Below are 27483 nucleotides of genomic sequence, written 5' to 3' on the forward strand. Positions count from 1 at the left end.
TGATCGATCATTTGAAAGATAGGAGAAAATATTGGGAGTTAAAAGAGGAAGCTGAAGATCGACAAAAGTGGAAGAAACATTTCCAGGCCAAAATCTAAACTTGAAAAAAAAATCCTCATTAGTCCCAGGACCTGCCGAAAGGCAGAATACTTAATAATAATAATAATAATAATAATAATAATAATAATAATAATTGAATTGTGCATATCTCTCCATGTTAATTTGACACACGATACTGCAAGCAGCTGTCACAGTTTAATATCGCTTAGAGCAGGGTGCAAAATTTACGGTCGCCAGGTCGCCACTGGCGACTAGAAATTTTATAGCTGGCGACCATTGTTCAGTAGAAATGGTTTCTGCCTAAACCCACAGGGCTGCGCAGTTTCTGTTTCACACGAAAATAATTGTCACTGAGTGAGAGAAAACACGGAATATGAAGTCTTCACAACGGACATGGAAAGTGGAGTCTTCACAACATTGTAATTCGCCCTCCTTCCGCACTCTCAATCGAATTTGCTGACAATTTCCATCAATGGCCCTTCACTTAAGGACTTTGATCCGAAAACTGCAATCGACACCTGGTTAATTCAGTGCAGAGACAGTGTATTACATAAACATGAAGTCTTAGGCAAGATATTTTTTAACATGTACAGTCCGCAGCAAAAAACCTACAACATGAGCATGTAAGTTTATTGTGAAATGACGAAATCTTTTGCTCCAAAATAAGTGTGCAGGTGAGGACACCGAGGTTTCTCCTGGTGTGATTCGTGCCACTTAGACGTTATGTTGATTCCCTGGACTATTAGGCGCAGTTTCACAATAAACTTACATGCTCATGTTGCAGGTTTTTTGCTGCGGACTGTACATGAGTTGTCCAATTCAAAATTGATTATCCTGGATCGTCTAGTTTTGAAATTTTATGCCCTGATGTAATCTCTTTCCTTGTCCAACCAAAGGTCGTTGGGAGGGGACTTATAATTTGTACGTGAGAAAACTGGCGACCATCATTTTTGGATTAGCGAGTGCGTCTGACTTTGAAATTTTGTGCCCTGGCTTAGAGCCTTTCTATTTTAAATGTGTCCTCGGAAAATATGTGAAACATACTTCGGCCCCACCCGTTCCGCTCTCTTACGGAGCAAATCTTCCCTTTGCTTTGAGGAAAGAAGTGAATGACCTGGGCTTTGCTGCTACTTTGTCATTCAGTCGTTTGGTTTTGGCGAGTGAAGATCGTAGGCAACTTGAGAATAGCTAACAAGACAGTGCACAGGGAAGCCCATGAAATACTTCAATGCGGCAACTCTGTCCGTATCTAACTATTGAAAAATCTCGGTCACAGCAACTTGTCCCTTCTTTTTCCAGAGAGGTACGGGAAAACACACATCGACAGCAGCACCAGCACGGGTACATTTGAAATAGAAAAGCTCAAGCCAAGCTCAGCAGAGGCTCAGTCAGTGTTGTCAGAACACGATTTCATAAGTTCCGACGTTCTAATTCGAAATTGTTTATAATAAGATGAAAGAATACTTGGGAATTGTATACCTTTGTCTTTCTAACACAAACATAAACAATTAAACAACAATAATTTAATTACAGTAAATGCATTACATTAATATTACAAAAATAAGTTAGTCTTTTCTTTTAGTAAAGTCAGAGAACATAATAAATATTCTTCTAACACAATAACATATTTATCTTCTCTAAGAGTATAGTACAGATATATCTTTTACTGTTCAAATAACTTTAATTCCAAAGCAGCTACACGTCACTATAACAGTTTACTATAAAATTGGCGGTTCAAGGTCATCCTCCGTACACCCCTTTCTCACAATAACACTAGGCTGCATCCAACATCTTAATTGCCCAATGGAACAGTATATGGTGGAGAGCTGGAACCTTGAGCCGTCAATTTTAAAAATAAAGAATACACACAATGAAGTTTTACATTCGATCTTCATTTTATATTGAACAAACCCGCTCTTTTACAACTATACACTGATTTGTTTAGTCCAAGATTTCATGACCAGTGACTGAAGAGGACAAATCAATAAAAAATGACCGGATTAAACATTATTAGACCCTAGTAGGTTCATAACAGAAACAAGTGGGAACATTGACGGTTTTTTTTTTTTTTTTTTTGTTTGGTGAAATTATATCGAAACTAAATTTATGATTTTATATATATATACAGTGGCGTATTTAGGGGGAGGGCTTCCGGGCTTAAGCCCCCCTCGAAATCTCACTTACTATAGTAAAGTATACGAAATATCTTGCAGAATTTTTACATTTTCAGGCAAAGCCCCCCCCCCCCCCCCGAAAGTTAGCAAAGCCCTCCCCGAAACAAAATCGTAAATACGCCACTGTATATTATATATATATATATATATATATATATATATATATATATATATATAGAGAGAGAGAGAGAGAGAGGGCGACTATACGTCCCATTTTGACCGGGCCAGTCCCGTTTTAGGGGCGTATCCCGGCCGTCCCGTCAGTAGATGGAAAAAGTAATATTTGTCCCGTTTTATGCAAGTGAAAGAACTAAATAACAAACCCAGTACCTTTATTCCTTGTAAAGGTATTAATAATTAATAACAAAGAAGCAAAGAATTGAACTAAAATTCCCTACATTAAACGTGATCTATAGTTCGCAGTACTGCTCGAAAGGCAGCAGAGATTTTAGCAGTTGCTTGTTTATTGAAAAAACTTAAACGTGTCTTTCCTTTCTTATAAGTATCGAATTACTTGACCCGCCTGTAACAAAGACAGAGAGAGAGAAAGAGAGAGAGAGAGAGAGAGAGGAAGGGGAGGGGGAAAGAATTTATGCACTGACTTTTCTCTTATTTCTCATGATTTTTAAAAAGTCGGAATCTGTTCCGTTTTCAGCTGAAAATTTGTTCATATATATATATACATAAAACTACTCTTTGTATAAAATACATAAATAATTCAACGATACATCGTTGTAAAGTGAACACAGATTCGAATTTAGGATAGTATGAATTGCCTCTGACACGGGCTAAATAGATGAGAAAACTATTACACATGTATTTATTATTTTAAATTATATATCTTTCAAATTAAATTTTTGTCTTTTGAAAATACGACTGACTGATCAGGGAAATATGTAACCGAAATTGAGTACTTCAAAAGCGATCCATTCTACTTCTAATTAACCAACCATCCAGGGAAGATGAGAAGAATCGATAGGTTGTCGTACATTCGGAAACTACAAAGTGGCGCTTTCTTTCTCAGGAAGAAAGAAAGAAAGGTTAAAAGGTATGTTTATTTCTGCCTGATAGGTGCTTTGTAAATATGTACATCAATGCGTGTGCATTTTGAACCATGATCGGGGTTTGAACCCAGTGCTTTTGGCGCGTACATAAACCATTATGAAAGGTCAATCCACACATTACAGGCCGTTCCGTAAGAGAGTTGATTACAGGACCATGCTACCACCTTTCATGACGAAAAATGCAATGCGACTAAATAATATTCTGTACTACAACTACAAATATGGCAGTTTAAGTAAGATTTGCTGTAACCCTCACAAATGAATAATCATAATAAATACACTCATAAATTATAATAATCCTGAGCTGAATACACTTGTTTCATGAACATAATTTAGGGTGAAGTCATAGCTACAATGTCAGTCATCTACTGAAACTCTATCCAATCTATAATCTACACATTTACAAAGGGTATAATGAGTATTTAAGAAGACAAATAACGTGAATTTGGTTAATATTTACACATCTATCATGATTATACAAAGGATTGGCAGTATGGTAGTGTAACATTACAGGGCAATCACTGATTTTATAACCCATTTTTTCACAATTTTTACATAAAAATCAAATCATCAATATGATAGTTTACCACGTAGATGTTCCAATTTTTTAGATAAAAGTAACTAAAACATTCAGTATAATCGAAATAGCGTTATAAACTTGCACAAAAGTCAAATGTGACATCATAGTCACGGACTTTGACGATGAATTATGCAATAATAGAATACGTATTCAAGACTTCACAACTTTACTTGCTTAACGAATTGATCAATATGAACAGAAAGTATCTTGAAAATCAAAACCTACAGTAGAGCTGACTTATTTGAAAGAAAGGCTTAATAGTGGTGGATCTGTAGTCGTAGTTTGGTAATTTCATATGCAAAATAAGTCGGTCTTCAGGATGAGAGCACGTTATCAACGAGATTCAAACATCGGCGTTTCAGCAACTAGAACCTCTACAGTCACATTCAATCGAGAAGGATAGATACAGAACTAGTTAGTACTGCTGGATATAATGCTAGAAAATCACAACGCTATCCTGAAATAATTTTAATTAGTCTACATTGCTGTAAAATGTGTTGCTTCTATTTGACATGAGAATCAAAAAGAATATTAGGAGTCCTTCTGTTAGTTATGGCTTTAACATACCTATTATGTTATCGCGTATCCAATATATTGCTTTGATCATAATTCAATCATTGTTAAATGTAATTCTACTCTGACCGACCGCAATACTTCTGAAGTTCATCGTGCAAAAAATACATTTTGATTTGTCTAAGTACTAAGTAGTATTCTTTTTGGATTTCTGATAAGTTATCAATACTATTACTATCAAATACTTATGAGTGCTACAATATATTATACCAGATCCAAACCAGCCACAGAGGTTTAGGGGGGGCATGAACATGTCAGGGGGGACAAAGTCATTAAAAACTTTTTTTATATATAAATCTAAATTGTGGTTTTTGTATTAATAATAGTATCTGGTATTAACGTCTGGAGGGGCCACGAAAAGTTTAGGGAGGCAATGTCCCTGGCCCCCCTTTGGTTATGGGCCTGTATTATACTCACTTCTCTTATTTATTTTTGTAGTCTCGCGTAGTGTAGTCACTAACGATCTCAACTTTGGTGCGAGCGGTCCCGGGTTCGATTCCCGGTGGGGACATTCGGTCGAAAAAATGTAAAAGCTTTTTCAGGCCAGCTATCCTGAGAGAGGTTTTTCTGGATTTTCCTCATTCACACCAGGTAAATGCTGGGATGGTACCTAACATACAGGTTGCTTCCTTCCTTTCCCAATCCCTTCTTCTTTCCTTTCCTCGGATAGTATGACCACCGAGGGACGTTATTCCTCATATGTGACGGGCTAGAAAGTGAAATGAATGTTTTTAATTTAACGTCCCACAATTATACCCTTTATGGTACAGAACACGGATGATTAATGAAAGTGAATGATTGTGAAATTAAATTTTTCTGCTCTCCAACCGGGAATCGAATCCGGGACTACGTGCACCAAAGGCACGCGCGATAGCCACTAGACCAGCGGGGACGATCATAATAAATCTGGTTTGGAGAACAAAACATAGAAGATTGGTTGGTTGGTGGGAAATTAGCGTACGTTTTAAGCACCACGGCTATATAAGGACCTACACTTTAATATGGAATCCGAACCACTGTAGTGGTTCAAATTTCAAGGCCCTCCTACTGGGAATCGAACCTGGGATTCCACGCACCAAAGGCGCACGAACTAACCACTAGACCAGTAACGGAACGGGGCGGGGGGGGGGGGAGAAGTGCTAAAGCACAGAAAAGCCTACAAGTACGTTTTGATTTTCTGCCTGATTTATTTTGTAATAATCGTAAATACTAGAAAGTACCACTGTAGAACGGTAATACTATTTTTAATTCGTAGCTACATATTGAAAAAGGATAGTCACGATACGCAATATTGACCATACGCCAATGATATAAAACATAATACGCGAAAATAAATACATAATCTTTTGGATATAATCACTAATTCAACCAGTCATTTCCTATCATGGAGACAATCCCAACTAAATAGGATTCATTTTACATTCACTTAATATATAACAATATTTACTAATTGTATAGCAGGAAATTCACGGAACATTCTGAAAATAACACTCATGAATATAGAAACAACATCAATAACTGAATTAAACTATCACACAATATTTTGTAAATACGATTTGCAGAAGAGGAACACTATGATACTTCATTACATTACATCTTATGATATATAGAAGTAAATAGATTTACACAGAGTTCTACACTTAATTCATAGCATTCCCTTTCCAATTTTTTCTGCTTACAAAAAACGTCCTTCAGACTTAATTGCTTCTTTCATTCAAATACGCACTTCTTTTTTATAATTTTTATTATTAGTCATGGAAGTACTTACAAACTAAACAATTAACATTTATTCGAGTTAAATTATCTAGATCCACAGTACGAAAATACAATACAAAAGCAGATTTTTTTTTTTTTTTTTTTGTCATACTATATAACGATATTTAATGCAAATATTACATGGTTCCCACTTATTTGGCGATCACAAATTCCGTGGCTTTTCCAAGTCTGTACATAACGTAAAAAAAATCTCGACCAGGAGGTTTCTCATCTACTATACATAGAAAGTAGATAGAGAAGTTTTGCGAAACAAATTATTTTGTAAAATATTCCCTACCAAGCAGCCAGGTAAGGCAAAAAGAGAGATGGATTCTAAGAAATAAAAATTCGTACTTAAAATTCCCTGAATTTTCAAATTTTCATGAAATTTCCTAACATTTCCAGGATCTTTTATGAGTAAGCTAAATTCTCTAACTATTCCAGGATTTTCAAGTAAGTGGGAACCCTTAAATAAGCTACTTAAGTCATGACGTCATATTTTATTGTCATTGTGATCTTCGGATCTGACCATAATATTTATGATGAAGTAAGAAACACATAAGTATCTATGTGTTTCATATCTCACTATAACTTCCGAGATAACTTTCTGACCTGTATAACTTTAAGTATATCTCATATCTTTGAAATCAAGTATATTTTTAGACCATAGGTTGTCGTATATATTAATAACAATTACTGACAATCATTTTGCAGCTTTACTCATCAACTTCATCAGAAGCAAGACAAGGTAAACATACATATGCATTTTTTTCTATATTCTTCAATAAATTCGGGTTCTGTTGAAACGAGTAACAGCCTATATATTGTGTTACTTCTCTTATATATTTTCTGAAGAAAGAAAACAAGTGTTTGTGTGAAGACAAACTATATTATATGCTAAGCCTTGAATTTTTAATAGAAACATGATGAAGGTGCATAAGTGACACGATTTGATTTCAATTTCTGGAATCCCCAAAACCAAGGTTGGTTTTTCAACATAAGCATATGATTATAATGTACTCCCGTTCTTCATGCTATTAACTGCATTTGGAATGGTTCTCATAAGGATCTTCAATCGAATTCTTCCTGAAACTTGATACCCTCAATCTCAATGTTTACAGCTGACTTCAGCTTTGAAAAGTAAATATAATTTTAATTTATACGGCCAGAAAAAAACATGAGAAATATTGATTTTCATACTCAAAAACCGGAGATGTGTTTTGAATTTCATCACACAAAGCATCCCTGAGTTACGAGAAAAACAACAATTTTAGAAAAACTAGAAATGGATGAACAGATTGCGAACTTGGCCAATAAGTTTCTGGATCAAGGGCCACAGAATTTTTGAACGGTTTTTCGTATTGTCTACGGAGTAAGTACATCATACTGAGTTAACTGATAGTTTGGGTTTGGCTACACTATATATAGTTCTTCAGATATAAGGCCTATATTTTTGATTGAAATATATTGGATCTTTTAATCCAATAAAAACGACTGATATTCAAAATCTTACAATGCTGTATTGTTCTACATTCCAAATTTAGTTACTTTGCCACACTTTACACACTCGAAACGGAATTAGGAAGGAACACAATAATATTTCCTTTAGACAACAAAATTTTTTGCAAATCAAACGCATATTACTTATCTTCTCTAAAACTTTAATACAAAAGCTACTAGAAAGCATATTTCTTCCATATTTAAAGTTCTTTCTGTGTGTGTGGCGATTCCCGAATGGATGCAACCTCTGAATGATCCTTCCATTCTTTTTTTCTGCGCCGAAATCTTTTCCTGGACCACTCTTTCTAAACTAAATTTCAAGTTTTTGTCCTAATTTATTGCTTTTATACAACTTACCTACGTCAAAAGTATGTTATACAACTTTTTTTTTTCTCATTCAATTATACCCTATATAGGAAATTGTATAACACGCTTCAGACGAAGCTGATTTGTAAGCCAGCAAAATGACTGATTGTTTCATTGACAACTGGTAAAACGTGTCAGGTTTAAACTTAAATATTTATATGGAAGTTATAATAAACGAGAGTATCTACGACCGAACAGTATACAATTTTACAGATTACAAATTCGTATTCACAAAACCAAAAACAGTGGAACTTGACTTGCTAAACGAAGTTATCAATATGCACAGAAAACATTTGGAAAATCAAAACATAAAGTAGAGCTCACACGTATTTGATCAGGAAGCATGGGCGCCCGAAGGGGGGGGGGGGAGGGAAGTCTCGCGCCTCCCCGGCTCACGAAAATGTATACGTAATATAGTAAACTATGTATATTAAATACCAGAGATAATATAGCAATCATGGAGATGCCCCTACCAGAAAATTTTCTTCGGGCGCCCCTGACAGAAAGTCTTTAACAGAGGTGGCTCTGAACTAGTAGCTCGTCCATTCAATATTCAATATATATGTTAATCTTCGTGACAAGAGTACGTTATCAACGAGCTTCAATCATCATTGTTTCAGCAAGTAGAACCTCTACACAGTCGCATTCAATCGAAAAGTATAAATACAAAACTAGTTAATACTGACTGATGACAAATATTTTATTACCCAAAAAAAAAAAAAAAAAAAAAAAAAAAAAAAAATATAAACTGGTTACTCGTTTTATGAAAACCAATCTGTAATCCACAAAACTGGTTGAAACCAATGTTTATAGCATGGCACACACCTCGTCATTCAGCATATTTAAATGGAATAAACCACAAATGAAGTATCACTTAACTGCTTATATGTATATGCTGCATGTATTGATGAAAAAAAAAAAAGATAAAAAGCAACGAACTTTGTACTCCACTGGTAACTTATTATTAACTGTAACGAAATACATCTTAACTGCCCTTGTTCATGCTGACAATTTATATAACTCAGCTATTGCACACCACTTACATTTATATTATTTTTACAATTTACATGTCTTTATTGGAGACACCTGACTTATACCATAGACGATCTTTTGGACCTCCTTTCCACTCAAACGCTGCAGCGTCATCCAGCCGCTTATCCAAGACGCGAAGTTTCGACCCCAGCTGTTGCATCTCACGATCTATGCGTGCCATACGATGGGAATGGAATTCAGGTACAAGGGATTCCACACGATCTACCTACATACAAAGGATTTAAGAACATTCTATCACAAGCGTTTATTTTCCCATGTGGCAGAGCTTAAGGACCAAATTTGCACAAAAATTGAATTTTTACTACAACGAAATTCAATAGTTAGACTGAGAAACAATAAAAGCATTATATTTATACATAATATCATTAATGACTGAAAGAATAATCATTACAATAATAACCATGCAACAAGTAAAGCAAGTCACTAACCTATAAGTTTATGAGGATAGAACTATTAGTACAGCAAAAAATTCTACTTTGAATAGTTAACAGAACATTACATTACTAACGTACTAAACATTACTAAATACACTGTAAGTTAGTGCAAAGAGCAGTTGCCGTATTAATTTCATGCTCTCATCCAATATTTTCGTACCTTAATTTGTAAAACTTTCCTGGCAATTTCAGTTTTGTTTACTAAAACTTTTTTCTGTAGATATTTTGGGATCAAACTTTAATTATGGAAATATTTGTCAAATATTTTGAATTATATTTCTTATTATAAAATACAATTGTTTACTTAGGTTGTCTTTGTATAAATTCAACTTTGGATCCTTCTTTCTGATGAAATAGGATTCGTATACAGATCTTTCTACTGGGTTGGTGAGATTGATATGTGTGATTGACGTGAATTACTTTAATAGAAAGAAAAAAAAAGGGGGGGGGGAGAAAAGAAGTATCCAATGAGAAAATCTTTAACCGAACGTTAAACCATTTAGCATCCTGGCCGGTAATCACTACCCAACCACTGTTTTTTCACATTCCCACCCGCGAGTCCACCTTTTTCACATCACCACCCGTGAGTCCACCTTTTTCACATCACCACCCGTGAGTCCAACTTCTTCACATTATCAATTGCACGGCGTCAATGAAGGATAATGGAATGGAGTGTGCCTAACTCGTTTGCAACTGTGACTAATTCCTTCCCGAGAATCCCTTTCACTATATTCCTAGGAAACTCATCAGAATATTTCTGAACGCATACAGAGTTTGACGTCGTACAAGTGACCTTGGCCTGTCCATTGGTTGCACTAGAGAATACTTTCCCACCAGACGTTAAAAAGGATCTTTCAATATCACCAGCCCAGTACTATACACTTCACATGGTGAAAGTTTATAAGGGTGTGCTCTTTTATTTTCAACAGTTAAGAAATGAGCGGGTGAATTTAAACGTGGCTGTACTTCTCTTGAAGATTATTCACATGAAGGACGTTCCAAAACTGTAATCATTGATGGAAACATCGAGATAGTGTACGATGTGGTATAGGACGATCAGCGATTAAAGATGTATATCAAAGGAAAGAATACTGTAGATTTTACATAAAGTATTACATATAAGAAAGCTTTGTACAGGATAGGTGCTTAATTTGCTAAATGCTGAAAAATATTATATATGTCAATCCATACGAAGTGGTCCAAAGATGGTAAAAGTGGTTGCTCAACCATCTCCAAAAATTATAGAAATTAGAGTGTGATGAACCTTATGTATGAGAAGATAAATAACACTATTCAAGCATGTACGAAAACTACAGTTGCTCAGAAGGTGCGAATCAGACGAACACACAAAAAAAGAAAGAAAAAAGAAAAAGAAACAAAAACTGAAAAGAAAAGAAAAACCGAATGTTTAGAAGAGAGACTGGGGTACACAGAGATTATATACTCTTGCTTCTAAATAAATATCTCAAGAGGACAAAGTGCTGAAAATTGCTGCTTAGGCCACAAAGTAATTCTGTATGTGAATAAACTATTGCAAAAAAAAAATAAATAAAATAAAATAAAATAATAAATAAATAAATAAATAAAAATAAAAAATAAAGAAATAAAAAAATAAAAAAGGACTGATATTACAAGGTTGCATTACATCTATCTATGGAATACAACGCGACTTTGTGAACATATTAACTTCCGTAACTGGGATTGGATTTCAATGATACTTTGCTAATACGTTGAGTACCTTAATATCGCTGTCCAGTTCGACGATGGATGTCGTGGGTGCAAGGACGAGCTAACTCCCTCCCCCCTCTCACATATGGACATAGCAATGATCATGGAGACGGAACAAACGCCACCCGCAAACTTCTGCACAACACAGCATAAATGAAAGCGGCCCTAATTACTGAACTATGAACCATGCGTACTTTTTGAGATCTAGTATGAAACATATCCAAAAATTTAAATTTTTCCGATCTACGATCTTCGAGACACACGTGTTTTCTTCACGTTTTTACCATGTTCTCACTTTTTTTCTCATGTAATATCAGCCCTGATTTTTTTTTCAATAGTTTATTCACATACAGAATTACTTTGTGACCTAAGCAGCATTTTTCAGCATTTTGTCCTCCTGAGATATTACGTCCCAAAAATGCCATCAAAATTACAAACTCCAAATTTCGGACCCCCATAACTCTATGTCAGCAGTAGTATCATAGCTGTGGATATTTCTGCAAACTCTTTACATGCAATAGTATTCAGCACAAAGCTTATGAATCTCCAACTTTATGCCATTCCAAATTACAGCGCCTTTAAAAGTAATTTTCTCTAATTTTCTAGTGATTTCATGTATTGGTTTGCAACCCTGCATATTTATTTAGAAGCAAGTGTGTGTGTTCTCCGTGTACCTCAGTCTCTCCTCTAAACATTCGTCTTTGTTTCGTGTTCGTCTGATTCGTACGTTCTGAGCAACTAGTTTTCGTACAAGCTTGCAAATGCATAAAAAAGACACTCCACCGACAACAGAAATGGCCGCCATTCAGGAACACTTGTACATGCGACAATGTGAATAGTGTTATTGACCTTCTCACACACAAGGTTCATCACTAGGGTCCGGAAGTAAAGGAAAAATCTTTTTATGAGTGCCCGATGAGGCTGAACATATTTTCATTTTGGGTCATTGTAGGCCAGAAAATTGTGGATTTTATTTGTCCTTTTTTGCCTTTTTCGGTGTTTTTTTTTTTTGTTTATTAGTCTTTTTAAAGCTTTTTATAGGTCTTAACGTCTTTATTTTTTTTTCACTTCATCTTTCGACAATAAACTTATTGGTCATTAACTCGAATCGCCACCACCTCTTAAACATCTTTTCTTTAATAAAAAAAAATTCAAAAGATAAAGACATTCTTCACCGACTGGACTGATAAGGCCAGATCTGCAACAATCACAAGTCAGATAAGGAGACGTAACAATGTCCTCCAGCAAGGGGGTGAGGGCGGGGAAGTTTTCTTATTTTAATTTGTACTTCAGTTTGTGGAAGAAGGGCAGACCATTAACCTACCAGAAGCTTGTATTTCTTGAGTATTATATTCATTAAATATGTAATTCTAATTAAATTGGGTCTTCTTTTTACGTCCTTCTTTCCATTTTCTAGGTCCTTTTAGGTCCTTTAGGCAATTTTTGAGTCTTCAACTTCCGAGCTCTATTCATCACACTCTAATTTCTATAATTTTTGGAGATGGTTGAGCAACCACTTTAACCATCTTTGGGCCACTTAAGATGGATTGACCCATATTATACATATATATACACGGAAACTGAAGCTGAACAGCAATCAAAGCAGTGGGTGGGTGGAAGTAGGTTGCGCTAAGGAAAAGTCGGTTTCATCTGCCGGAAAGGTTATGGCCAGTGTTTTCTCGGATGCAAAAGGGATTCTTCTTATTGATTACTTTGCAAAGGGTAAAACAACAATTGGGAAATACTACGCAAGTCTTCTGCACCAACTGGATGGAAAGATACATGACAGGAGGTCCTGATCGGAAAACAAAGAGAAAAAAAATCTTTCATCAGGACAATGCACCTGTCCACAAAGATGCTTTAGCAATGGAAAACAGATCTGAAGCACAAACTGTTGGACCATTCACACTATTCACCAGATATGGCACCTTCTGATTTCAATCTATTCCCACATCTAAAGAAATTTGTAGCTGTAAGATGCTTTGAGTCCAATGAAGAGGTTATGACATTCGTAGACAGGTGTTTTGCAGACCTTCGAGAATTGCATTTCAGGGATGGAATCTACTCAGATTAAAAAAATAAAAGTAAATAAAAAAAAATATAAAAAATGAATAAATAAAAAACGTTGGACAAAGTGCATTGATCTAAAAGGGACTACGTAGAAAAGTACGTGCATTTTTGACCTAAAAAGCACAGTCTTTCCGCCAGGTCGAGAACTTTTCACCTTGCCGCCCTAGTTACAACATTACTTTAGGATCTATGTCAGATGTTAATGGAAGTACCTGAGAATTAAAAGTTAATTGTTGGAAGTGATCTAAATTGACACATGTAGGAAAGAGTAATGGAAAGGAAGAAGGAATGTTAGGAAAGTGGTGTTTTGGACAAAGGAATGCAGGTAAAAGAATGATAGATCAAGCAACAGAATTCGACCTGGCTATAATTAACATCTATTTCGAGAGCGAAACAGCCAGCTTATAACTTGCAAGAATGGGAGCGGAAGCAGTCAGATTGATTATATTCTTTATAGTCAGATTGATTGATTATATATAGGCAGGAAGCGCCCTAAGAAAGTGCGAGAAAACAAGGTGATTTTGTGGAGAAATTTTGGCCCCACAACAAAGATTGCAAATAGCCGATTGTGAGATAATAGTGGACAAATAAATACGCAAAGCATACAAGACAGAGAGAACAAAGGATAAAATGGTACGCAAAGCATACAAGACAGAGAGAACAAAGGATAAAATGGTGGACACTAAAAGAAAAAGGCCTAAATTTAAAGAAAAGGTTATACAAGTAATAAAATTGGTAGAAGACGTGCAAAATGGGAAAGTTGTAGTAATCATATTATGAAGGAAGTAGGAGAAGGAACATCAGGTAAAGAACCACCGAACGAACGAAGAACTTGGTGGTGAAACGAGTGTGGCAAAAAAGCATAAGAAAGAGATGAAGAAAAAATGGGTTGAAATATAAAATATGGAAGACAAGGCATCATCCAAGGTAACACACACAAAGGCCAAAAGATCTGTGGCAATAGCAAAAGCAAAGCAATAGATGAAGCTTATGTAGTGCTGAAAAAGAAAGACGGATATAGACAAATAATGGGGTAGCCAAAGAAAGATATAAAGCCAGGACATCACATCAATCAAATAAATAAAAGTCGACAAGTAAAGTGTGCAAGACCAGAAGATGATCCAGGACAGATTGAGAGGCTACTCTGAGAAGATACTAAATGAGGAGAGCCAAAGGGAAATATATGAGGATGGAATGGCAACAGAAATAAAGAGAGGTGGAAGAGATAAGCAGGAAAGAAGTGGAAAGCGTAATTAGGAAAATTAAAGACGGAAAGCAATGGGTGCTGATCAAATCCCGTAGAGGGTTGGGGAAGCTTGGCCAAAGTAGGGATATATCCTGTCACCACGGCATGGCGCGTCCTCAGGTTGCGGATCGAGAAGAAGGCCTCTAGATATAGAGGCTAGCTGCGAATATACTGAATAAGCAGTCGCGGACAGCCGACTAGGAGTGGTCCTCCAGCTTGGGGGTTTGGGTAGGGCTAACAACCTCATCCTGTAAAAAAAAAAAGTACTTGTTCAGAAATATTCACAAAAGCCTCGGACAAGGACTGATAACTTGGCACGACCTCAGCAAAAGAAAATGGACATGAGATTTGGAACATGGAGTATTAGGAGTCTTTATAGGGCAGGCGCTTTAAAATACATAATGAGTGAGTTAGAGAAATACAGGATGGGCGTAGTAGGAGTTCAGGAAGTTAGGTGGGAAGGAAATGGATCTGTGAATTCCGGAAATTTTACGTTCTTTTACGGGGAAGGAAATAAAAATCACCACTTAGGAACAGGGTTTTTCGTTCATAAACCTATATTACCAGCAATTAAACGGGTTGAATTTATTACTGACAGACTTTTTTTTATTACTCTTAAGGGACACTGGTGGGATATTATTGTTTTAAATGTACATGCCCCAACTGAAAATAAGGATGACGATATAAAAGACAGTTTTTACGAAGAAGCGGAACGGATATTTGACCAACTCCCGCGATACCACATGAAAATTCTATTAGGGGATTTCAATACGAAGGAAGTACGAGAGGATATTTTCAAACCGATTATAGGGAACGAAAGTCTGCATAAGGAAAGTAATGACAACGGTGTTAGACTCGTGAACTTTGCAACATCCAAAAACCTAATCGTGAAGAGCACAAAATTCCCACATCGCAACATTCATAAATACACTTGGACATCACCAGACGGGAAAACACATAATCAAATTGATCACGTTTTAGTAAATAGAAGGCAATCTAGAATAATTGATGTCTGGTCGTTTAGAGGCGCTGATTGTGACACTGACCACTACCTGGTAGCAGCGATAATACGAGAGAGGTTATCGTTGAATAAAGGTAATATTCATTGTCCGAAAACGGAGAGATTCAATTTAAAGAAATTAGAAGAGAGCCAGGTAAGAGAGAAATACCAGATTGAAGTTTCGAATAGGTTCTCGGCTTTAGAAGATTCGGAGTGCACTAGTGTCGAGGATACCTGGATTGAAATTAGAGATAGCATTAAAATTTCAGCAAAAGAAAAATTGGGACACGCGGAAATACGTAGGAACGAACCATGGTTCGACCAGGAATGCATAAAACTAGCAGAGAAGAGAAAACAGGCAAAATTACGCTGGCTACAAAATCCTAATGAAATAACTACACAAAATTTCGCAGATATCAGGCGGGAAACTTCCAAAACTTTTAGAACAAAGAAACGCGATTTTCTGAAAGCTAAAATTAAGGAACTTGAAGATAATAGTAAAAATAAAAACATCCGGGACATGTATAAGGGAATCAACGAATTTAAGAAAGGCTATCAACCTTGTGCTTATATATTAAAGAAATCTGACGGTACAGTTCTCACTGACACGGACAACATCTTAAATAGATGGAAAGATTTCTTTGACGATTTGCTTAACACGCAGCCAAAATCTACTGTGCGTGGAGAAAAGGAGATACACACCGCAGAACCATATATTCAAGAACCCAACCGAATAGAAGTAGAAACCGCTATAAAGAAATTAAAGAAATACAAATCTCCGGGTGTAGATGAAATTCCGGCTGAGTTAATTTTAGCTGGAGGCGAAAAATTGTGGAACAAGATACACAAACTCATTCTCCTTATCTGGAACAAGGAAGAATTGCCACAAGAGTGGAAAGAATCAATCATTGTTCCAATTCACAAGAAAGGCGACAAAACTGACTGTAATAATTATCGAGGCATTTCTCTTCTGTCAACATCCTATAAAATCCTTTCAAATATTCTATTAGCAAGACTGACCCCATACGCAGATGAAATTATTGGAGATTATTAGTGCGGGTTTAGACGAAATCGATCAACTATCGACCAAATATTTATCATTCGCCAAATACTCGAAAAAAGTGGGAATACAATACCCCGGTATATCAACTATTTATTGATTTTAGAAAGGCTTACGACTCGGTTAGGAAAGAAACATTATACAACGTTCTTACAGAACTTGGAATACCGAAAAAGCTAATTAGATTAATTAAGATATGTTTAAATGAATCCCAAAGTAAAGTCCGGGTAGGAATTTTTTTTTTCACGAGCTTTTACGTCGAAAATGGCCTGAAACAAGGAGATGCGTTGTCGCTATTATTATTTAACTTGGTTCTGGAATACGCTATAAGGAAAATCAAAGATAGCAACCAGGGCCTTTAGTTGAACTGTATTCACCAGGTTATGGTATATGCTGATGATGTAAATTTAATAGGTGATGATAGAACAATAGAAAGAAATGCAGAGATCTTATCAAACGCTTGCAGGGACATCGGTCTAGAAGTAAATGAAGAGAAAACTAAATACATGGAAGTGCGTCGGGACCGGAATACAACAAATTATGGAGGCGCTATAATATTAAATAATACTTTTGATAAAGTGGATAGTTTCAAATATCTAGGATCAATATTAACAGAGGAAAATCATATTCACGGAGAAATTAAATGTCAACTAAAAGCAGGGAATTCGTGTTACTATTCGGCTCAAAATCTCTTGTCGTCGCGAATTCTGTCGAGGAATTTGAAGCTTAAAATATACAAAACGATAATCATGCCTGTTGTTTTGTATGGTTGCGAAACATGGTCACTTACTCTCAGGGAAGAGCATAGACTGAAAGTGTTTGAGAACAAGATCCTGAGACGAATATTCGGACCCAAGAGGAACGGGAATGGGGAATGGCGGAAACTTCATAACGAGGAACTACATAATTTATATGGCTTACCCAACATTGTTAGGGTCGTCAAGTCTAGGAGGCTTAGGTGGGCGGGTCATGTAGCTAGAATGGAAGAAAGTAGAAACGCTTTCAAAGTCTTGACTGGAAGACCAATCGGAAAATGACCATTAGGAAGACCTAGGCGCAGATGGGAGGTCAATATTAAGATGGATCTCGCAGAGATTGGAATACAAAGTAGAAACTGGATGCAGTTAGCTAAGGATAGAAGTCAGTGGAGAGCTTTTGTGAACGCAGCATTGAACCTTTGGGTTCCATAGGCCATAGAGTTATATATATCGTTTGGGATCTATATCTATATCTATATATATATATATATATATATGTTTACAAATTTATAAAGGTAAAGGTGATGTGTAAGACTATGGAAACTACATAGAAATTAAGTTAATGTCCCATACTATTAAGATCTGGGAAAGAATAGTTAAAGGAAAAATACGAGAAGAAATGACTTGGAGAGGGATAGTTTGGTTTCATGCCAGGAAAAGGAAAAACTGACACGATCTTTGCGTTGAAGCAGTTATGAATTATACAGGGAAATGTACGTGTAGTAAGACGTCGTTTTCACAAACTTGGAAAAATGCATATGACAGAGTGCGCAGACAAGAACTATGCCGATGCTTGAGAGAGAAGATTTTTGAAAAATATGTACGGCTAGTAAGGGACACGTACGAGGAGCAAAGACCCAAGTGAAAAATAGTCTGGATATGGCAGAAGATTTTCGTATGAAGTTGGTCTACAACAGGGATCAGCTCACATTGTTCCATTTCGTAATGGATGTGTTGAAGAGGGAGATGAAAAGTAGAACACCATGGAGTATGCTGTTCGCGAAGGTAAGTAGAACAAAGAGTATATTACACTTAACAACAAAGACGCGAGGTTCTTACGGCTGCATGGAGAGAGGCTACTACCTACGTCAGAATTTAATTATCTTGGATCGTACATCGACCAGGATGGAGGATTGCACACAGAAACTCAAGACAGAATACAAGCAGGCTGGCTAAACTAAAAAAAGGATTAGAGGGATTCTGTATGGCAAGAAAGTAACTTGCACGTTAAAACGCAATATACAGGGTGAGTCAAAAGTCCTTGGACACCTGCATAAGTTTGAAAATCGACGGGAAAAGTAAAAAGTGATGATGGGAACAGAGGTTTGATGAAGGACCGCAACCTTTGGAGTGTACGGCATTCATGGCCGCCATCTTGAAATCCGCCATTTTGGATTCAAGTCAATTTTTTTAAATGGGAAGGGGGGTGCATGACACATCAAATAACACTAGCCTGAGCTCAGGAATTTAGTGGTGTATTTTTTTTTTTTTTAATCTTGTACAGTTTAGAAGTTATTAATGTTCAAAGGTGGGAAATTACCTTGATACTGAATGCTACAACACATGTTCTACGTGTTGTCCATCCCGTGCAATGCACAACTGTAGTCGCCGCAACCACTCTGACTGCACACGGAGGAGAATATCTCCTGAAATTTCGTCACAGGCTTGTTGGATGCGTTCCTCCATGTGTCTCAAATCACGGATTGTCTCAGCATACACTATCTGTTTAAGATGTCCCCATAGATAAAAATCAAGGGGCATTAAGTCAGGGGATCTGGGCGGCCACTCCACGGGACCACGGCGACCAATCTACTTCCCTGGCAGTTGTTCATCCACCAATTCACGGACACCAAGTCCATAGTGTGGAGGGGCTCCATCGTGCTGAAAATAAGATGGGAAAATGCCGTCAGCGTTCAGTGTGGCAGGGAACACAAGGTCCTGCAGCAGCATCAGATACCGTGGTGCAGTTAAGATGTTGTAAATGAAAAATGGCCCAATGATGCGGGTGTCCCATATGCCACACCACACCATTACCTTCGCTGGACTATGTTCTCGACTCAGGTCAACCCAGTTCGGATTTGCGTCACACCAGTATCGACAATTATGTCGATTAACCTCCCGTTCAAAGTGAAATACGCCTCGTCGCTGAACAGTATGCCCTTGGCAAACGCAGGATCCAGTTAGTGTTGTTCGGTAGCCCACATACAGAACTCCAACCGGCGATCAGGGTCATCCTCGTTCAGTTTATGTTGCATGTGCAGGTTGTAAGGATGCCACTGATTGGCGTGCAATATCCGGATAACGGAGGATTGGCTTACTGCACATGCTAGGGACACACGACGGGTACTTCGTTTAGGACTTTTCATAAACGTCGCAACAACCGCCGTTGCAGTTTCCTCATTGGTGGCAGTCTTTGGTCGCCCACTACGTACCCTATCTTGAACATAACCCGTCTAACGGACATAACCCGTCTAACGGAATTTGGTGATCACGTGAGCCTCCGGGCTGTGCGATACCGGTTCTCTCTCTGGGTGCCGTCTGTTGTAGTCAGCTGCTATTGTTCGGTAGCTGCGTTCCCCTGATATAAGGATGATTTCGATCTTCTGTTCACGTCAGACCCATTTTAGATCACCTGGAACAAAGAACTGAGTCAGTATCAAGGTAATTTCCCACCTTTGAACATTAATAACTTCTAAACTGTACAAAGTAGGAAAAAAAAAACAACAACAACAAATTACACCACTAAATTCCTGAGCTCAAGCTAGTGTTATTTGATGTGTCATACACCCTTCCCATTTTAAAAAAAATGACTTGAATCCAAAATGGCAGCCATGAATGACACACTCCAAAAGTTGCGGCCGCTCATCAAACCTGTTCCCATCATCACTTTTTACTTTTCCCGTCGATTTTCGAACGGGACCCCCCGAACTTATGCAGGGGTCCAAGGACTTTTGACTCACCCTATATATATATTACAGGGTGATGTATTTTTTAAAAAAAACTCACGGATTTCATTTGGGTCTAAAATTTCTATCTGAAGTCCGATTTTTATGCGGTTTGTGGCAAATGACCAAGAAAGGATGGGAAATTTATGGAACTTTGTTTACTTGTTTAAATTCACCCCGGGTAATATCGGTCACACGTCAAGAAAAACAGCAAATATTCACCAGTGTACTTTACAATTGGAATGAGGTGCAGTGTGGTGTGAAAATTTGACTTTTCTTCGTTAGATGACAACCTCGCCAAGGGCAATGACAAACAGGAAACTGGACCGTTGTATTGGAAATTGTGCTGTACAGTTCTGTTCTGTGCTACTATGTTAGTATGATCAGGACACACAATAATGTACTCTTTGGAGCAACGTGAGTTTATCGTTAAAAGTTTTTGGAGAACGGAATCTGTTGTTGCTACGCAAAGAGCATTTAGAAACAAATCTGCCTCACGTTCTGCCCCAGACAAGAACATATGGTCGCTAGTGAAAAAAATGGAGAAAAACAAAAAGATCGCTTCTGAGTGACACAGGGAAGCATCGGACTCCGCAGGCAAGTGTTGTGGAAGATGTTAGTTATCAACTCCTTGGGTCACCCAAGAAATCTCTACGTCGTTTGTCGCAAGAAACCGGCTATAGCTATTCAACATGTGATTTATGCGTATTGCTACTAACACTTGATATGTATTCTCACTAACACTTAATCTGTATTCTGCAATTTCGCTTCAAAAATCCAAAACTTCATTCCAATTGTAAGGTACACTCGCGAATATTTGCTGTTTTACTTGAGGTATGGTTGATATTATCCCGGATAAATTTAAACGAGTAAACATAGTCCCATAAATTTCCCATCCCTCCTTGATCATTTACACAAACGGCATGAAAATCGGACTTCAATTAGAAATTCTAGACCCAAATGAAATCCGTGATTTTTTTAAATCACCCTGTATAACACGGTAACATGACCATTAATGATCTAAAGTGTGAAATCTCTGCAATCACAAGGATCTACAAAAAGGTGGAATTGAGAGGGACAAGAAAGCCAAGATGGATATGTGGAATGAGGAGAAGGATAGAATAAGGAACGATTATAAAGAAGCACTGTTAAGATGGGAACCTTGAGTAAGAAGATTCAAACATGGGGGCTGAGATGTTAGAACACATAGAACGAAGAAATGACGATTGTGTGGGGAAGAAAACTGAAAAAATGTAAGTAACAAGAAGGTAAAGGGAAAGAACCAAGTTAAGATGGAAGGACAAGATACGAGATTATCTGAGGAAAAGCGGATGGAAAATATAGAACGCTAATGATAGAAGAAAGTGGAAGAACTGAATTAAAGATGGGAACGCCGATCCCATATAAACATGGGGAAAGATGGAGACAAAGATGATTGAAATAAAAACAAAGATTACAAATTTAAAAATATTAATTATTAACCATAAAAAATAAATATAAATCCTGTAAAGCAAACCAAAAAAATTTATAGTATACCCAAGTATATTCTCAAATGCTGTAATTACCAACACTCATTTACTCTTTTGAAAGTCAGTCATAATATTACTGTTTTGAACATGCAAAGGATATATTGAATCCTTTACATGCAATATGTCTTAACATCTACAGATTCTGTATCATAATGGTAGCACCAAAAAGTCTTGGCATCCTGTTTAGGGAAAATTAAGTAATCTAACTCAGTTAAAATTCTACGATCAATTTCATTACCAGAACTAATAATATAAATATAACATTTGAGCTAAATGATCTTTTTGCGTCATACATCTATGAACGTTTTGACACTAAATTATGATGTAATATGGTGCTCGAAATGTACACTCATACGCTCGAAATGTTGGTGTACGAAATGTCGAAAATTATTGTCGCATGTCTATAAATATGTTGTTGTAGGAATACAATTTGATAACGAATTCGCCCGGTATTTCTTGCAATGTTAGTACGTGTATAATCAATAAAGACATACAAATGGCAAATGTCATGTCAAAAGAGCAGTAAATAAGAAGAATAAAACGAAAATAAAACTTTCTTGTCCATTTAGCAACATTTTGTTTTACTCATTCTAATTTTCGTATTTATAATTCTTTTCCTACGAAATTTACCACAAATATATATTTCCCGATTATATACACAGTATCAGTAGTAAAAGTACCCTGTAAAATCATTATCAAATTATATTCTTACAAGAAGACAGTTATAGATATGCGACAATCATTTTGGACATTAGTGTAGTTATAGACGAACATATAACTTTTGTACAAGGGTGCTGAAAATCTTTTAACTGCGATTGTGAACAAAGAATTAAAATACGAAAATGTACAGTTTTTTTTTTTTTTTAAATAAAAAAACCTCTGGACACCCACCTCTTTTTGAAAAGTCGTACACTCCTATAGCACAGTACAGTTAGAATCAAATCAAATAAATTTGGATTTTATTTGGCCAAACTCTACTGATAACTTTATTTAGAGCTGAAGTATTAGATACAAACTAATTATTTGCTGAGCAAAACTATATATTTTCATTAAAATTCAACACGTGTTACAGTTTCACCAACTAACTCTTTGAAGTATTAGAATTTCCTACGTACGGTTGCCAGAATATGGCCTTGTAAAGCAAGATGATTGGCCAAGATTTATTGAACAAGACTGCACATCCATAGTACTTGACAGAAAAAAGCATACACCTACAAAACAATCACATTAAATAGTACTGAAATCACACAACACAAACAACACACTAAACGCACTAAATGGTAACACTGGAGCTTTCAAGCTCATTGAATGAGCCAAGAAGGAAGAAAAGAAAAAGAATATAGCTCAGCTAGCGAGTCTGCCGATCGGAAGTGACAGAAAATGTTACTAATGGAATATATAGAAAAACCAGGACAGCGTATCAACATGCAAGTGTATAGTACTTGGAGATTATTCAGAAAAAATAAAACAAATAACAACCTTCTGAGAATTATTTAGTTCACTTTTGACGAAATTGTTGGTCTAAAACTAAGCCACATTTAATTACTCCTCCTCCCACTTCGTCCCTCGCTTGTGTGATCGATACAGTGATTGTAGTTTCAGTGTTAGTCCCAATTTCCAAAAACGTGGTCAAAAGTCTAACACGTAATTTAGTCTTCTTAAATTTGAGTGCATACGGATTTTTCAGATTGCTGATGTTGAAGAGTGCTCACATTTTTTTTTAGAAATAACTTAAAACGAACATAAAATGACGGATCCAATATGGCGGACATACTGAAAAATAATTTGATTTCAATAAAAATAGATATTGGAGATTTTAGAGTTCGTTGATTTCGAATTTCGTATCATTTTTGAAAAGAATAAAAAGACGTATCCATTATGGCAGTCTTAAAAATAATTCGATTTTAAGAAAAAATCAGTATTGAGGTTTCTCAGCTCGCGGATTTTGTATTTTAGACGACAAAATAAATTTATTACTAGATGTTATTGAATATTTTTACTCAAATTTACATAAAACAAAAAGGAAGTTTCAATGCGCGCCCAAAATAAAGTATACGCATTTCCGAAAAAAAAAAAAAACTTGGATGAAACAAAATGGATTAAGCACGAGTTTCTACTTTAGTTTTACGTAAATGAAAAACAAGTTTAAAAATCAGAAAAAAATTGTGCATGTAATTTACATAGCTGAAATTTATTTACTTTCAGCTATTTACTTCATTTGAAAAAGAACACTGAATAACTACAAACACAAGGAAATAAAGCACGATTGAAAACTATGTTTACTTGCATTCTGAGCCAGATACGATGTGGCTAGCTAGACTGAAAATACACGCACTAGCCCAATCATTATGACACCAGCTACTTTTTGAACGAAGTCGTTGGGTAACGTAAAAATCACGAAGCACGCAGATTCACTCGCGAGATGGTGACAGGGATCTCACTCAATCAGTCACTCTGATGCTTTTGAGAAGAATAGAAAAGGTCAGCGATTTCTTGAATTCGATATGGGCCAGACGGTTGGAACGATCATCTCGGAAACAGTACGTCTTGTCGTGAGTTCGTTATCTGCTGTGGTTAGTCATCCAAAGGTGGGAAAAAGATTGTGAAATCAACACTAAACGACAAGGCATGGGGCGAACATACCGCATTAAAGATACCCGATATCATAAACTGTCGAAGTTGGTACAACATGATAGGGCGTAAACTGTGGCACTATTAAAAGCAGACTTTAATAATGAACAAGTCCGAGTATGTCTGAGCACACAGTTCACCGTACATTGTTAGATACGAATCTTCGCAGCCGACGTCCCTCACATGTACTAATGTTAACCGCAACCATAATCGTCGATTATGACTGGTACAGACACGTGCTTATCATCACTAGAGCGCCGAGCATGGTACCAACGTTGCAAGGTCCTATGAATTACGATACTACCTTCATCACATCGGTGGCCGGATCAAAATCAGTAATCTTCGAGGGGAAAAGTCACTGAAGAACGCACACAGTAAGACAACGACAGGCTCCATGATAATTTTGGAGAAACTTCACGATTATCCATGGGCCCAGTAGTGCTTGAGCAGGGAACTGTGATAGTTCCTACCTATCTGGAAGTCATTGCTGATCATGCTGTACACTCATTCAGGTAGCCCATGTTTCCGGCTGGCAACGGCATACTTTAACAGGATAACGATTTCTGTCACTAGACCAACGTTGTGTTGCAGTGGTTCGAGGAGCAGCAATGGCCTCCAAACTCACCTGATCTGTACCCAATTGAACACCTTTGGGATGTTATTTAACATCATATTCGGGCTCATTTCTCTCCTCTGTGGAATTTACACGAATTAATTTGGGTGTCCCGACGTAGTGCGTCATGCCTCCAGCCACCTAATTGGGCCCTCAAAAACGATCGTTTTTAACGGTAAAGATACTAACCTGACTATAATAGGATCTTAAAAGTCTCCAAATCAAACTTTGATTTAGGAGTTTTTGGCCATGATTCTGGTAATCGGGACCAGTGTGTGCCGCTGGCAACACTAACAAGGAAAGTACTTGAGCTCGAACGGATGAATACGCACAAAAAGGAAAGGATGTGTAATGTTAGCACCCCAGAAGCAAACAGTGATGTCAGTTTTTCTGCAAGATGGTGTAAACGTCCGCAAGAGCTGGGCAAAGTAGAGCACGTGCCCCCTTTAGGGCGTCTATAAAACCTGACCCCAAGTCATTTTTGCCGAAACGGTTGGGGCAAATATTTTGAATGAAAAAGTTGTGTCCTAGGTGTCTCCCGGAGGTTCCCAGACAGGGTTCAACCAAAATTGCTCCCAGGGTCCAAATGGCAAGGGGTGTCAAGTAGTAGATCATTGGAAAGGTATTGTAGAAAGAAACAAGATGAAACAAGTCCCCTTACCTTCAAGCAAATGATGACGTTCGTTTGTCTGCAAGATGCTGGAAACTTCCACGAGAGGTCATAGTAGGTAACGTAACTATAAGTGCACATGAGGATTCTCAATAAAATTATCAAAGTAGTATGGAAGACTACAGAACGCACAGGTAACAAAAGAACAATTGTCATATGTCAACACCGCACACTCAGTAATGTCCGTATGGAAAGCCACACACTCTTGAAAGCCTGCACAGGTTCACCATTGTCATAACCAGCTTTCTGCCATGCGTAAGGAAGCATTGGCCGATAGATATCCACCAAGAACTAATTGTAGATGGCCGAATGTAATTTTAGGAGAAAGAACCGATCGTGTAAATTCGGCTGCTGCACACGGGAACATAACTGGAAGTAGTCAGCAAAATGGTGTTCACAGACTCTTTCATGATATTGACAATAGCTGTGTTGACATTTTGACTGCCTACCATTTTGTACAGGGTGAGCGCAGAGACTCGGGAATAGCTTCATCTTATTTCCTTTCACAATACCTTTCCAACGATATACTACTTGACCCCCTTACCATTTGAAAATTTTGGTTGGACCCTGTCTGAGACCCTCCTGGAGACCCCTAGGACACCACTTTTTCATTCAAAATATGTGCTCCTAAAAATAATGGGATATGTGTTCGCTGATTTTTCCATCCATTCAACCGTTTCCGCAAAAATGACCCGGGGTCAGTTTTTATAGACGCCCTTTAGTTATGGCACGTGCTCAACTTGCGCCCTGCTCTTGCGGACGTTTACACCATCTTGCAGAAAAACAGACATCACTGTTTGCTTTCGGGGTGCTAAAATTAAACATGCTTTTCTTTTTGTGCGTATTCACCCGTTCGAGCCTAAGTACTTTCCTTGTAAGTACAGCCAGCGAATGACAACGCTGTATGAAAGAAAAGAAACCAATACGACACCTAAGGTTGCCACGTGCTCTTACCTGAGAGAGGGAGTAAAACGTCTATGATATTTAACTTTTTTTTACGGTGTCAAGGAATTGAATGAGAAAGGCGAATGTGGAAATGAAATTGGCGTTTGTAAAAGGCGCGCGATGAGAGAAAGTATGGTTTCTGTGTCGTGGCTGTGTTCATCCGCTTAGCTTTGCTACGAAGAGAAACATCCCGTTCATGTATCATTTATCAGTTATTTTGAATTTACGGCTAGTAATATGCTGCCAGATTAAAATGTGATAAGAGTTTGAAGAAAGAGAAGAAAATATTAGAAATAGAAGGACATGACTCACACAAAATAACTGCAGAAAAATTTGGAACACATTACGGAATATTTACGAAACGATAGAATCTACTCATGGACTCAGTTAATGTAGGTGAAACGCTTAACTTTGGACTTGAAATTTTCTTGGTGACACAGCACGGTTTGAGCCATAACTACCTTATAAAACATATCAAGAAGTGCAAGACACAACTTCAAATACTACAGTTAAAGGACACTTCTGGATGGTACACCCATATGGAAATTTACGGGAAAAGTGTACCATCCAGAAGTGTTCCTTACTGTACAAGAAAGTAGGTCCAGAAATTTATACGAAAAAAATTGAATTACGCAGAGGATTGTGATGCATTATAAAAAGAGCACTGACAAGATACTTGTAATTTTCGGTGTAATAACACGCCTCAAGTATAATTAAGGTACTCGACTT

At 37.1% G+C, this 27483-nt stretch overlaps 1 long non-coding RNA gene across 1 annotated transcript in view; it reads right to left on the reverse strand.

The window, feature by feature from the left end:
* Nucleotides 1-1568: 1568 nt before the first annotated feature.
* LOC145664326 (uncharacterized) overlaps nt 1569-27483 on the reverse strand; it is a 97049-nt gene continuing 71134 nt past the window's right edge. Inside the window, exon 5 of the long non-coding RNA XR_014127355.1 lies at nt 1569-9330. This is a non-coding gene — a long non-coding RNA (uncharacterized LOC145664326). The remainder of the gene's footprint in view (nt 9331-27483) is intronic.

Source organism: Thermobia domestica, chromosome 1, assembly GCF_964235325.1.
Source record: "Thermobia domestica chromosome 1, izTheDome1.hap1.1, whole genome shotgun sequence".
Taxonomy (NCBI): domain Eukaryota; kingdom Metazoa; phylum Arthropoda; class Insecta; order Zygentoma; family Lepismatidae; genus Thermobia; species Thermobia domestica.